The sequence below is a fragment of the Trichosurus vulpecula genome, chromosome 3 (genome assembly GCF_011100635.1).
Source record: "Trichosurus vulpecula isolate mTriVul1 chromosome 3, mTriVul1.pri, whole genome shotgun sequence".
Taxonomy (NCBI): Eukaryota; Metazoa; Chordata; class Mammalia; order Diprotodontia; family Phalangeridae; genus Trichosurus; species Trichosurus vulpecula.
The window spans coordinates 234,592,489-234,606,013 of record NC_050575.1 but is presented as its reverse complement, the minus strand read 5'-3'; the positions used below and the strand labels follow the sequence as shown (position 1 = coordinate 234,606,013).

Here is a 13,525-nt window from a genome sequence, read left to right as displayed (position 1 = left end):
AAGAATTCTTTAGCTCAGACTTTTAACTACAAGAATATTTTATAAGAGCTGAAATAAGTGGGATGGAACTTATCACTATGCTTCAATTCCTAAAAAGCTGTGCTGCTGATCCAAGGAGAATCCCAGCCCCCACCTCTGGTTGGATGTGTAATTCTGGCCACCCCCACCCCCGCCGTGTTTTCCTAAACCTGTACCCCCCCAACCTCATCTTAATCGCGTGCTTCGTTGTGTGCCCTGGACCAAGGCTCAAAAATCAGGATCAACCCCGTCTAGAGCAGACAGAGGAGAGACTCTGGTCTCCCTGTCTCTTCCCTCCCTCTCCTCTAGGCCCTCCCACACCCACCCCTTTCACAACCTGTTTTTGAACTTAAATAATAAATGCCAACATATGACCCTGAAAAAAAAAATATTTTTATCAACAGTACTTTGTGTATGCACATAGACCATTTTCTTAAATATTTTATGGAGCTAAGAACATAGGTATGTTGGTTGGTAGTTGCTCTCAATTAATTTTGTTTCCTTTTTTAAAATAAAAATATTGTTAATATTTTCCATTGTTTTTCAGTCTTTCAAACCTTGAAAATCAATCCAAGATAACACCAGAATAGTGTTATCCCTTGGTCAGGTTCATTCACTAGCATGTTGCTCTTAACTGAGCTCTTAAAAGTCAAAAATGATGGGCCTATATTTGGAGAATAAAATGCAGCCTCAAAACTTCTCCCTTAACAAGGCATCTTCTATGTATATTATAATACCACACAGCAATCCTTGATAGATGCAACACCAGAGAAAATTTTGTTCAGAGATCATCTGATTACTAGTATCAAGCAAGGCACAAAAGCAGAAGATTATATATATATATATATATATATATATATATATATATATATATATATAGCACAAAAGCGGAAGATTTTATACATATATATATATATATATATATATATATATATATATATATATATATATATATATATATATATACACTCACCAAAACAGTATGGCCATCAAGAAGGGCATGCTATGTGGAGTCTAAATGGAACAAGCTTTTCTAAAATATGAAAGGATTTTTTCTAGATGCTCCTTTTAGCAGACAACTTTGTGCTTATTTTTTTATCGTAAAATGCTATGGGCATGACTATTCTGAAGAGATTGGCCTTATGTGAGAGGTATCAAAAATGAACGAAGCATGAACACAACTCACATGTAGTTGGTCTGGTGGCTCATTAGGTTATTCAATTAGCATAGATATGTCGTCCAGACATTGTAGATGGCCGAAGAATTACCAGGTATATAATGGCAACCAAGTAAACCCTACAATTTACTAGCCTATGACAAGTCTCTCCCTATTTCCCTTACTGAAGATGAGTCCAAGGAAGACTTGTGTTCCAAATCAAGCAGAAGCCCCAGAAAAAAGGAGAAAGAGCTTTTCTAGAGCTTTTATAGCTTTATGAGCATTGAGATTATCCTTTACTAAATAAAAAAAATTTGACACTACTTTTAGTCACAGAGACACATGAGGATGAACCTTTATTAAATGGCCAGAGTATGTGGCCCGCAGAAAAGTACACGATAAGCTCCATGACTGGTGGTGTTGTTCAGTCATTTTCAGTCATGTCTGACTCTTCATGACCCTGTTTGGGGATTTCTTGGCAGAAATACTACAGTGGTTTGCCATTTCCTTTTCCAGCTCATTTTACAGATGAGGAAAGTGAGGCAAACAGGGTTAAGTGACTCATCCAGAGTCACACAGCTAAGTAAATGTCTGAGGCCAGTTAAAACTCAGGAAGATGAGTTTTCCTGAATTCAGACCTGCATTCTATCCACCGTGCCACCTAGCTCTTGACAACAACAGTAACAACGATGTGTGGCCCACCAAAAACACTAGAGCCCATGGTCAGTTCCATGGAGAGTGTCCCAATCTAGTAGATCAGGAGATTCCCTTATTATTCTTGCTATATGGATGTGGCATATTCCCTCCTCCATCCTAGTAGAATGAAATCAAGCAGGAACTTTCCTTTTCTTTACTATATCCATGACTCATAATTGTTGGCACATATTAAATATTTAAGAAATATTTACTTAATTTAAGGAAAGTGAGAGTGAGATATATCATATTTAGGGGCTCTCATCTTCAACGGTCACAAGCAATTCATAGACACAAAGTTACACCTTTTTTATATCAATATTCTTTGATGGATGTTATGTTCATGAATTATAGGATTCCATAAGAGACTGCAGGATATATTGGGTGGGACACTGACCTAGAGTTATAAGAACATGTGTTCAAATCCCACCCCTGATACGTACTAGTATCTTGGGCAAGTCCTTGTGTCCTGGCTCCCTGTAGTAGCAATTTGGATTTGAAGACCTTCCCCACACATTAATAGGCCATGTGACCTGCTTACATCACAGGAAGCATAAGACACATGTGGTGGGAGGAGCTTCCTGACAGGAAAAGGAAGTTATGTCACAGGAAATGCTGAGAGAGAGAGATGTTATAGCTGTTAATGGCTGCTAATGGCCACCCTCATGATTGTTAGAACTGAACAGACTGACTTAGCTGTACTGTGAGTTTGTTTTTGGGAAGACCCCAGCAGGGGGTCAGAGAGGTTTTGGGATGGCCAAGCTCCAGGCTGTTATATGGTGTTTTAAGTTCCTTGCTGTTACGATAAAGTGCGCTGACTGGCTGTGGGAGCTGAACATTTGGTTATGGGATATGGTTTTCTGGTGTCTGAATAAATGTTATACTTCTTTTACCTTTCTTATGAAGAGTCTCTCATACTTTGCAATATAGAACTACATAGGCGTATTCACAATTATCATTGATGTTGTGTTTATTGCCTTACTGGTACACTCCCTCACATGAAAAATGGTGCATGGGTGTGAGCATTTTGGACTAGATGACTTCTAAAGTTTGCTCTAACTCTAAATCCATATTCATGTGATCCTTTGATCTCTCAAGCACAAAAATTGCAGTAATCAAAAAGAATATGGAGGAAAATATGGTAGATATTAGTTAGCTTCAGTCCATTACCAACTAGGAGTGATATTAAATACATTATTCGGGAAATCTATGATTGGAAAAGGAGGTGGGCTGGTCATGCAGTGAGAATGGGAACAATATAGATAGACAACCTGAGCATTGCACAGGTACCATTTAATTTTAAGGTTGTGGTTGTGTGATTTGTCCTTCCTTCTTGAAGAGGAACATGACATCAGGAAGATCATGCCATGACTTGCAAATGAACTGAATTTAAATGAGGGAGAGCTGTGCAAAATCACCAGCCTCACTTTCTCCTCTAGAGACATATGGGTCCAGTGGTCAGATATAGATCAGGACAACTGGAAATGTCTCAGGATGCAGTAGGGAAATTTGGCCCTTTAAAACTAAGGCCTTTCCAAGTTCTCACTTTGACTGAGGCAAAGTCCATTCAGTGATTAGGACTGATTAAGATGTGAGCCAAGGGATGGCGCCCTTAATAAAATAAATAAATCAAAAGATCTACTGGGAGAGGAAGGCCCTCGTGGTTTCTGGCCAAAACAGAAACAATGACTATTTATATTCACTCTGAGCCATCAGCCCACCCTCATGCCCCCCAAAATGACCATTAAGTGGTGCTTGGGCAGAGACCTATTGTTCAATCAATGAGAACCAGAGTGAATTGGGTTTAAGGCATGGTCTTTAAGAAAGAAGTGTAGTCAGTAAACCCCAAGGTATCAAGGTAGGTTTCAGCCATCAAAATTTACCTTCCTTTGGGCAGAGCACCCTAAGGTAAGGGCTTGATATCCCTTCTGAAGAGAGGAGAGGAGAGAAGAAGAAAGGAGAGGAGTTGTGTTGGCCAACTGGAAGTGTACAGTTGGGTCCCCGGTGGGCAGCTCTGACTACTTACAGGTTGTGGTTCTTCATTCTCAAAGAGGACCCAGACATCAGGAAGATGACGCCATTACTTGATCATGGGATACTAAAAGACCTAGAGGAATCCCTAAAGTCTGCTGGATTCTGTGGTAGATTTATGAAAAGGCATGCTTAGGAATCATGCAGGATAAAAAGTCATGGTTATGGTAAAATTTTCACTGGTAGCGATGAGCTCACCATGATGTTCAGTTTAAGAATTTAACAAACTTATTGGGCTGCCTACCTCCCTACTTTCCTTTAATCATTCAATCTAATAGTGACATTTCTATGGCACATTAAGGATTGTAAAACATTTTCCCCATAGCAATTTAGTGTATAGCTGTCCAAATTTTATTTTACTAAGGAGGAATCTGAGGTTGAGAGAGAGGTTAAATGTCTTTTCTAAGGTCAAATGATCACAGACTGTTAGATCTGAAGGTGAAAGGGACATTAGAGGAAACATAGGCCAATCCCCTCAATGTACAGATGAAGAAAGGGAGGTCAAAGAACCTGAGTGACTTTCTAAATATCACACAGTTAGAAAGCTTTGAAAGTGGAATTCAAACCCAGGTCTCCTGATTTCATATTCAAAATATTTTCACGAGCAGATACCAAATGGCCTTTTTCAGTTAAGAGGACAGACTAAGTTAATTGACACAGAGTAGAGGTAACAGTGTCAATTAAATTAAACACACACACACACACACACACACACACACACACACACATGAATACAGGTCCAGCAAATCAGCCAGCCAATAAATACATAAATAGGTCAAGAAATTGAATTAGGCAAAAATCCAGAACACTTCAAACCACATATGCCCTTCACTCATGTTTTTCTCTCTGATACTAAAGCAAACAAAATATTTAAACCTTATTAGCCCAACTTACTTGAGACTTTAAAAGTAACTTGAGATGAAAATAGCCTAATGATCTTTTTAGTGATAATGGCTGAGGTTGGTCACCTTGATATGACTATTCCATTGAATGAGAACATGTTTGGAAAGTGCAAATGTGCAAAACTAACCATAATTACAAGAGTAAGGAATATAATGAAAGTGGTAATTGGAAAGGTGGAATATTAGAAAGAACACTAGAACAGAGTTAGATAACTTGGTTCTTGTGAGGATCAATCTTTCCTCATATACTTATTAGGTATGATACCAAATAATTCACTTAACATCTTAAAACTTCTGTTATTTCATTTATAAAATGAGAATAATACTACTTGCGCTACCTGTCTCCCAGATTTATTACTAAAAAAGTACTTTGCAAACCTTGAAGTACTATACAAACATGGATTGTCAAAAAATCATGGCTTTCATCATAGAGTGTTTTTTAAAGTATTTTTTTTTATTTCCCCCCAGTCACATGAAAAAACAATTTTGAACACTCATTTTTAAAGCACTGAGTTCCAAATTCTCTCCTTCCCTCCTTCCCTACTCTCTCTCATTGAGAAGGCAAGCAGCTCAATATACGCTTTACATTTGTAGTCATGCAAAATACATTCACAATAGTAATGTTGTGAAAGCAAACACAGACAGAAAAACTCAAGAAAAATAGTTTAATAAGTATGCTTCAACCTGCATTCAGATACCATCAGTTCTTTCTCTGGGGATAGATAACATTTTTCATCATAAGCCTTTCAGAATTATCGTGGATCATTGTACTGCTGAGAACAGCTAAGTCATTCACTGCTGATCATCTTACAATATCACTTTTACTTTGTACACAATACATTTCACTTTGCATCAGCCCATGCAACTCTTTCCAGGTTTTCTGAGAGCATCCTCATCATTTCTCATAGTGCAATAGTATTCCATCATAATCAGATAACATAAGTTATTCAGCCATTTCCCAATTGATGGGCATCCCCTCAATTTATAGTTATTTGCCCCCAGAAATGAGCTGATATAAATATCTTTGTACACATCAGTCCTTTTTTAAAATCTCTTTTGGGATACAGACCTAGTAGTGGTATTGCTAGGTCTAATTCTATGCATGATTTTATAGCCCTTTGGACATAGCTCCAAAAAGCACTACAGAATGGTTGAATCAGTTTACAACTCCACCAGCAATTCATTAATGTCTCATTTTTCCCACATTCCCACCAACATTTGTCATCTATTTTTTCTGTCCTATTAGCCAATCTAATAGACATGAGATACCTCAGAGTACCTCAGAGTTGTTTTAACTTGCATTTCTCCAGTCAATAGTGAGTTAGAGTATTCTTTTCATATAGCTATAGATAGCTTCGATTACTTCATCTGAAAACTGATCATATCTTTTGATGATTTATCAACTGAGGAATGTGTAATGGCAAGCATAGTGGGACTTTTTGCTGTTCTTTTTTCTTCTAGAGTGTTTCTCAGGACTGAGGCAATCAAGTGCCTTTGATTGAGTCTTGTCTTTGTTTCAATCAAGAGTCTTTGATTGAGTCAAGAGTCCTTGATTCAAAACAGTATATATACTCTGAGGTTAGCATTTTGCTTTGGGACTTACAGGAAGAACATTCTTGTGATTTGGCCAGACGAGACTCTGGGTAGCCGTTAAGGAGCCCCCTGGCTTTGAAAACCAAGATGTTGGTGCTTCTCTCTCTGGTAACTATGTATGTATTGCTATGATCAGACAGAATCCCTGTCTGCAGATTTGTGTTATTTGCTCTGTTTATATAATTTCTGCTTGTAATTTCTGTTTGTGTTTTCTCTGAAGTTCAGGGAGCTGACTTTTCCCCCTGAATTAAGTGAATGATATATGTATGGTTAATTAAAGTGAGATTGCAAACCCCTTAAAGTTGCTTTCCTTAGAAAAGCAGATCAAAGAACCTGTGCTAGCAGCCCTCCTGTGTGCTGGTGTTACTGGCCTTACATCTCCACAGTACCTGCTGGCAGTATTGTTGCTACCAAATGGGTCTTATTTTTATAAATTTGACTCAGTTCTCTATATGTGTGAGAAATGAGCTCTTTATCAGATAAACTTGCTTCATTTTATTTCACAATTATTATTGCTAACTGTATTTTCCACCATCCTTTCCCCCCATCCTGTTTATTCTATCCTTTCTCTCCTTTCACCCTTTCCCTCCTCAAAAGTCACCTTCCCCTTTGTCTTATCCCTTCCCCTGCTACTTTCCTATAGGGTAAGACAGATTTTGATACCCAATTTAGTGTGTGTATTATTCCCTCTTTTAGCTAATTCTGATGAGAGTAAGGTTCACTCATTCCCTCTCACTTCCCCACTCTTCCTCTCCATTGTAAAAATTTTTCATGCCTCTTTTATGTGAGATAATTTACCCCATTCTACCTCTCCCTTTCTCTTTCTTACAGTATATTCCTCTCTCATCCCTTAATTTTGTTTTTAGATATCATCCCTTCATATTCAACTCACACCTGTGCCCTCTGTCTACATATACTCTTTCTAACTACGCTAATGTGTAAGGTCTTATAAGTAACAAATATCATCTTCTCACATAGGAATGCAAACAATTGAAGCTTATCAAGTCCCTTATGATTTCCCTTTCCTGTTTACCTTTTTTATTCTTCTCTTAAGTCTTGTATTTGAAAGTCAAATTTTCTATTCAGCTCTGGTCTTTTCATCAAGAATGCTTGAAAGTATTCTATCTCATTGAATATCCATTTTTTCCCCTGAAGGATTATACTCAATTTTTCTGGATAAGTGATTCTTGGTTGTAATTCTAGCTCCTTTGCCCTCCAGAATATCATATTGCAAGCCCTCCAATCCTTTAATGTAGAAGCTCTGAAATCTTTTATTATCCTGACTGTGACTCCAGGATACTTGAATTGTTTCTTTCTGGCTGCTTGCAATATTTTCTCCTTGAACCAGGAACTCTGGAACTTGGCTATAATATTCCTGGTAGTTTTCATTTTGGGATCTCTTAATTTCTATTTTACTTCTGGTTCTAGAAAATCAGGGCAATGTCCCTTGATAATTTCTTGAAAGAAGATGTCATGATTTTTCTTTTTCTTTTTTACCATGGCCTTCAGGTACTACAATAATTTTTATATTATCTCTCCTGTATCTATTTTCCAGGTCAGTTATTTTTACAATGAGATATTTCGCATTGTCTTCTGTTTTTCTTTCATTCTTTTGGTTTTATTTTATTATTTCTTAATTTCTCATAGTCGTTAGCTTCAATTTGCTTCATTCTAATTTTTAAGGAATTACTTTCTTTAGTGAGCTTTGGACTCCTTTTACATTGGGCCAATTCTGCTTCTTAAAGCATTCTTCTCCTAATTGGCTTTTTGGACCTCTTTTAGCATTTGGCCTATTCTGGTTTTTAAGGTGTTATTTTCTTCAGTATTTTTTGTTTCTCCTTTATCAAGCTGTTGACTCATTTTTTGAGATTTTCTTGCATCACTCTCATTTATCTTCTCAATTTTTCCTCTACCTCTCTTACTTGATTTTCAAAATATTTTTTGAGCTTTTCCATGGCCTGTGACCAATTCATACTTTTCTTGGAGTCTTTGGATGTCAGAGCTTTGACTTTGTAGTCTTCTTCTGAGTGTATGTTTTGAACTTTCTTGTCACCATGGTAGCTTTCTATAGTCAGAGGGGTTTTTTTTTGTTTGTTTTGTCTCATTTTGGTTCGTTTTTCCCATTGATTGCTCATTTCCTATTACTTGATTTTTAACTTTGCTAAATTAGGACTCTACTTCCAGGGTGGAAGGCTCACTGTCTCAAGCTTAAGGTGTTTTGTGCGGTTGTTTTAGAGATATTTCTAAGGACTTGTAAATTTTCAGTTCTTCCAAACTAGTATAATCTAAGGAGAGGTTTTTACTACTCTCCTGGTCTGTGCGTGTGGTGACCTGTGAGTCACCACACCCACTCTTTTCTACCCTGGAACTGTGAGAAGGGTCTGCCTCCACTGTGGTTACAAGCTCTGCTATGGTAGTGTGCTTCCTCACCCTGAGAGTGTCACTGAGGACTATGACCCGGATCTGACTATGGGCAAAGAATTAGAGTCCTCTTTTAGTGATAGCAAAAGACCACTGCAATCTCCTAACCAGTTGTTAAACTCCCTTACCATCTGTGGCCTGAGATCTCCTGAAGTAGCCATTGCTGCTGCTAATTCAGTCACTCCCAAGGCCTGCTCCTGGTTTGCAGAGTCCAGGGCTGTGCTGGCATGGCCTGTGCTGGACTGTGTTCCGCTCTCACCCTAGTAAAACAGACCTTTTTTGCCGACCTCCAAAGTTGTCTTGGGCTGGAAAATTGTTTCACTTCATCTTTTTGTGGCTTCTCCTGCTTTAGAATTTGTTTGGAATCATTTTTTAAAGGTATTTGGAGGGGTTTAGGGAAGAGCTCAGGCAAGTCCCTGCCTTTACTCTGCCACCTTGGCTTTACCTTCTTCTAGAGTATTTTAATGTTTACAAAGCAGTTTGAATTTTTTTTTTCATTTAATCCTTACAATAAATCTGGGAAATAAATTATATTATTATCCCAACTTTACAGATGAAGAGACTGAGGCAGATGGAGGTTATGTGACTTGCCTAGAGTCATACAGTTAGTAAGTGTCTTAGGCTAGATTCAAAATAATTTGAATTCATATTTCTGAGTCTAGGCCCAATACTCTATTTATTCTCTGTGACAACTAACTGACTAGCAATTTTTCTCTTCATGAAATAGTAGAAAGAATACTGGATTGGTACTCAGAGTATCTGGATTTGACTCTCGGCTCTGCTATCTACCATCTGTATGACATCAGGGAAGTCACCTTAACTCTCTAGACCCTCATTCCCTATTGATCAAATGATGGGGTTGTACTAAACAATCTCTAAGGTGCCTTCTAGGACTGAATATATATAATACTCATGTGCTCTAAGGACTCTATAGGGTCTATGACACTATGAATATAGGACTATTGAATGAAAGAATCAGAAGTCTTAGAAATCAGACATTCTAATATAACCCCTTCATATAAATTTCTCTCCAAACCTAGTGAGAGAAGACACATTATAAATGACTGGTCTGTTCAAGATCAAATAAGAAGAGGATTTTTTAGAGCAGAAGTTAGGTTGACTTTAGCTTGTAGGACATTTGTTAGAAAATATTGGTAAAAGCCTCAAAATAAGGAACAAAAAAACCACAATAATTACTTCACAAAACACAAATAGGAATTTAAAACAAATGATACTACATTTATAGGAGGGAAAATGATGGGAGCCCTAAATGGTATTTAAGGTTAGCAAAGGATGACTAAGAAATTTGTAGATGGGGTGGATGTGTTTAAGTTCTTAGAAGAAACTTCTTAAGTCTCTTAAGCTAAACTCCTTAAATCCTTGTTCCTTTTAACTTAATGGATCCAAACTTGTTTCACTTCCTCATCTGCACATCCAAAACAAATCTTCATCATTGATTTGATTGGTCATTAAACTCTTTTGACTGAATAGGTATTTATTTAAAGCTAAACAGTGATAGGAATGCAGGAATGCTGGGAAATGTGAGAATATCCTCTCCTTCACTCTCCCCTGTGCTGATTGAACAAAAGAAAAAGGACAGAGTGCTGAAGATGGAAAGTGTTCACTCTTTGTTCTAGTAACACTGAAGAAAGAGTTTGAAAGATAGAACTCTCAGGTTATTTTGTATCTTCCTAACCAACCCATTGTCTGGGGTGGGTGGTGCAAATTCCTTTTGAAAAATGCTCATTGAGCATTTATTTAACCTATGGCTTTTGTCAGGAATTTCAACCAATGTAAAACGTTTGTGAAGTGCCTCTTATGAGCAAGAAACTGTGCTATGCCTTTAATTTTTTTTTTTTTTTAGGAAGACTCAACATTTATTAAGCACCTTGAGTGTGAAAGGCACGGTGCTTGCACCGTGCCAAGATACAAAGATAGACACAGACAAACATTCTGCCCTGGAGAGGGCTTAAAGCCTAATATGGGTTTATGTAATACAAAAAACGATGTAAAATAAAGGAACAATGACCTCCATTTTTTACTGTTCCAAGCCTTGACCAGCTGTCATTTCACCTGCCCCTAAAACACAACTGATAACAGTTTTCAGTTAACAGGCCATCCCTTCAGCTATGGGAAGTCACTTGACTAATACCCTGAAAGCAATTAATAGGCCCTCCCTTTAATGGCCAGGCAATTCAATCCTAACAACCCAAATAGATATGGGAAACTACTTCATTAATATTTAAAAAACAGGGCAATCCCTGAAGGTGAATTACTTCTGATTTGCTGGTAGCCTATAAAATAGGGGCTAGCTATCCCTATCTTTATTACTTTGTATCCTTAATTTCCCCACTCCCAATTTGTCTGGGAATCCAGGCTGTCAGTAACGATTTTAGCCATAGTACTAATAACCAAGGCCCCCAGGCCCCCAGAAATGTCCAGCTGGCCTCTCTCTCCATGACACAAATCTCATTAAGTAGATGAGTAAAGTTACAACACTCAGTCACATCCTCAAGAACTTTTCCCACATGGGAAAAGCTTCACATAGTAGAAGACTTGGTTTTACTCAAGCCTCTTCCTTTCCAAGACAGAAAACACAAAACCAAGGAATGGAATGGAATGGATTTTTCCTAATAAGACGAAAACAATGAAATTCAGAACTGGATCACTTGGCCCTTTCTCTTCTTATCTCCTCCCAGTTCAAAATGCTTACACTTCTTAATGGCAAGCACCCTTTTAGAACTGCAGTTGGGTTCCACACATTCAAGCCTCAGTACAATCTTTTTTTGTGGTCTTTGCCTTTTTCTGGAAAATTGGTTTTGTTTGACCACCATAGCCACTCTGCTTCCGATGGTATCGCCTTTTCCCCTGCGCGTACAGGGAATCCTTGCCTTTCTTGTACTGCGTCACTTTGTGAAGCTGGTGCTTGCTGCACTTTTGGCAGAAAATTCTGCGGGTTTTGGGGACGTTCACCACGCCCAGCTGGAGCCTAGGCGGGCCCATCTTTGGGTGCGTCCCGGCAATCCTCGGGCGTGGGAAGCTCCAGGGGCCTCCGTGGCCCCCCTGACCTACAAGCCAACACCCACGAGGAAGGATTAAACCAGATTCCCCACCTTTAATTTCTTTATTTTGGTATAGTACTGTTGCTAGCATTTACAGAACATATCAAATCATAGTGAGGAGAATAGGCACCCTTGCTTCACTCCCATACATTTTGGGAAAAGGTTGTAGTATATCCCCATTGCATGTGATGCTTTTTTTTGGCTTTAGATAGATTCCTTTTTTATGATATGAAACAGTTCCACTAGGGCTTTTAGCATCAAATAATGTTGTATTTTGTCAAAGGCTTTTTTCTGCATCTATTGAAATAATCATGTGGTTTGGGTTATTTTGGTTTTTAATCTGATTAAGTATGCTGATTATTTTCTTAATGTTAAACGATTTTGGAATTCTTTTTAGAAACACTTACCTAAGAAATAATTTCTGGGATAAATCACTATAGTCTGACAGAATTTTGCTTATGTTTTTTGAGTCAATGTTCATTAATGAGATTTTATTATATTTTATTTTTTCCTCTCTTTTATCTTTCCCTGGATTAGGTATGAGGACTATATTTGTCCCATAAAAGAATCCTGGTGAGTTACATTATCAATTTTTAAGAGTAATTTGTTAAGCATAGGTAGCAACTGTTCTTAAAAGTTCAATATAATAGTCATGTGAATCCATCTAAACCAGGAGTTTTTTTCTTTGGTAGTTCATTTGCAGCTAGATCTACAGGGTGTTTCTAAAGTCTGGACACATAGGCAAAAATGCATATTTTCAAGAAATGAATGAAATTTTCAACAACATTTTGTTTAATTGGAATATTAACAAATAACATCTTCCATATGATTTCCATCATTTGTGATGCAAAGGTTGATGTGCTTTGCAAGATTCTTTTGAACTTGATGCAATAACTCCTCATTGCCATCAATTTTAGTACATTCACTCTTTATGCTTTCAATAAAGTGTGCTGCATCTGTGATTTTCATTGAATTCACCTTCTCCTTTAGCATACCCCAGAAAAAGAAGTCAAGGGGGCTAAGGTTTGTTAATATTCCAAATATTTCAAAATATGCATTTTTGCCTAGCCTGTGTCCAGACTTTAGGGACGTCCTGTATTTCCTTTTTCTGAGATTTGGGTCATTTATGATTTCTATCTGATCTGCTGATTTAAGGTTATTTTATATTTTTGAACTTATTGCTCTATTTTGTCTTCTCAGATTTATTAGCATATAAACTGTGCACAGAACATAATGTGTCCTGATTTATCTATTACTTCTGGTTTTGCTGTGATTTGACCTTGCCCATTAGCTATTTTGTTGCTTAATTTCTCTGCTCTCTTCTTTTTAATCTTTTAAGAGTTTATCAGTTTTATTAGTCTTTTCAAAGAACAAATTTTTAGTTTTAGTTGTCATTTCTTATTTACAAATGTATCAATTTTCACTGAAATTTTAATATCTCCTGTAAGAAATGGGAAGAGGAGTTTTGATTCCACAGAGCTAAAGGTGTGCTTCCCCGCCCTCCCCCACCCCAGCTTTAGCAGAGACCAGGCCTCAAGGTCGGTCAGGTGAGAGGTCAGAGGCTTGTACGCATGTGCATGCTTTTTGAGAAAGCAGTCTGGGGAATTAGAGAGGCCAAACACACTTGAACCAGTTCAAGCTTATCTAGG

At 37.7% G+C, this 13,525-nt stretch overlaps 1 pseudogene; it reads right to left on the bottom strand.

The window, feature by feature from the left end:
- Window positions 1–11,112: 11,112 nt before the first annotated feature.
- On the bottom strand, window positions 11,113–11,817 carry LOC118842426 (annotated as a pseudogene).
- Between the last annotated feature and the right edge of the window lie 1,708 nt (window positions 11,818–13,525).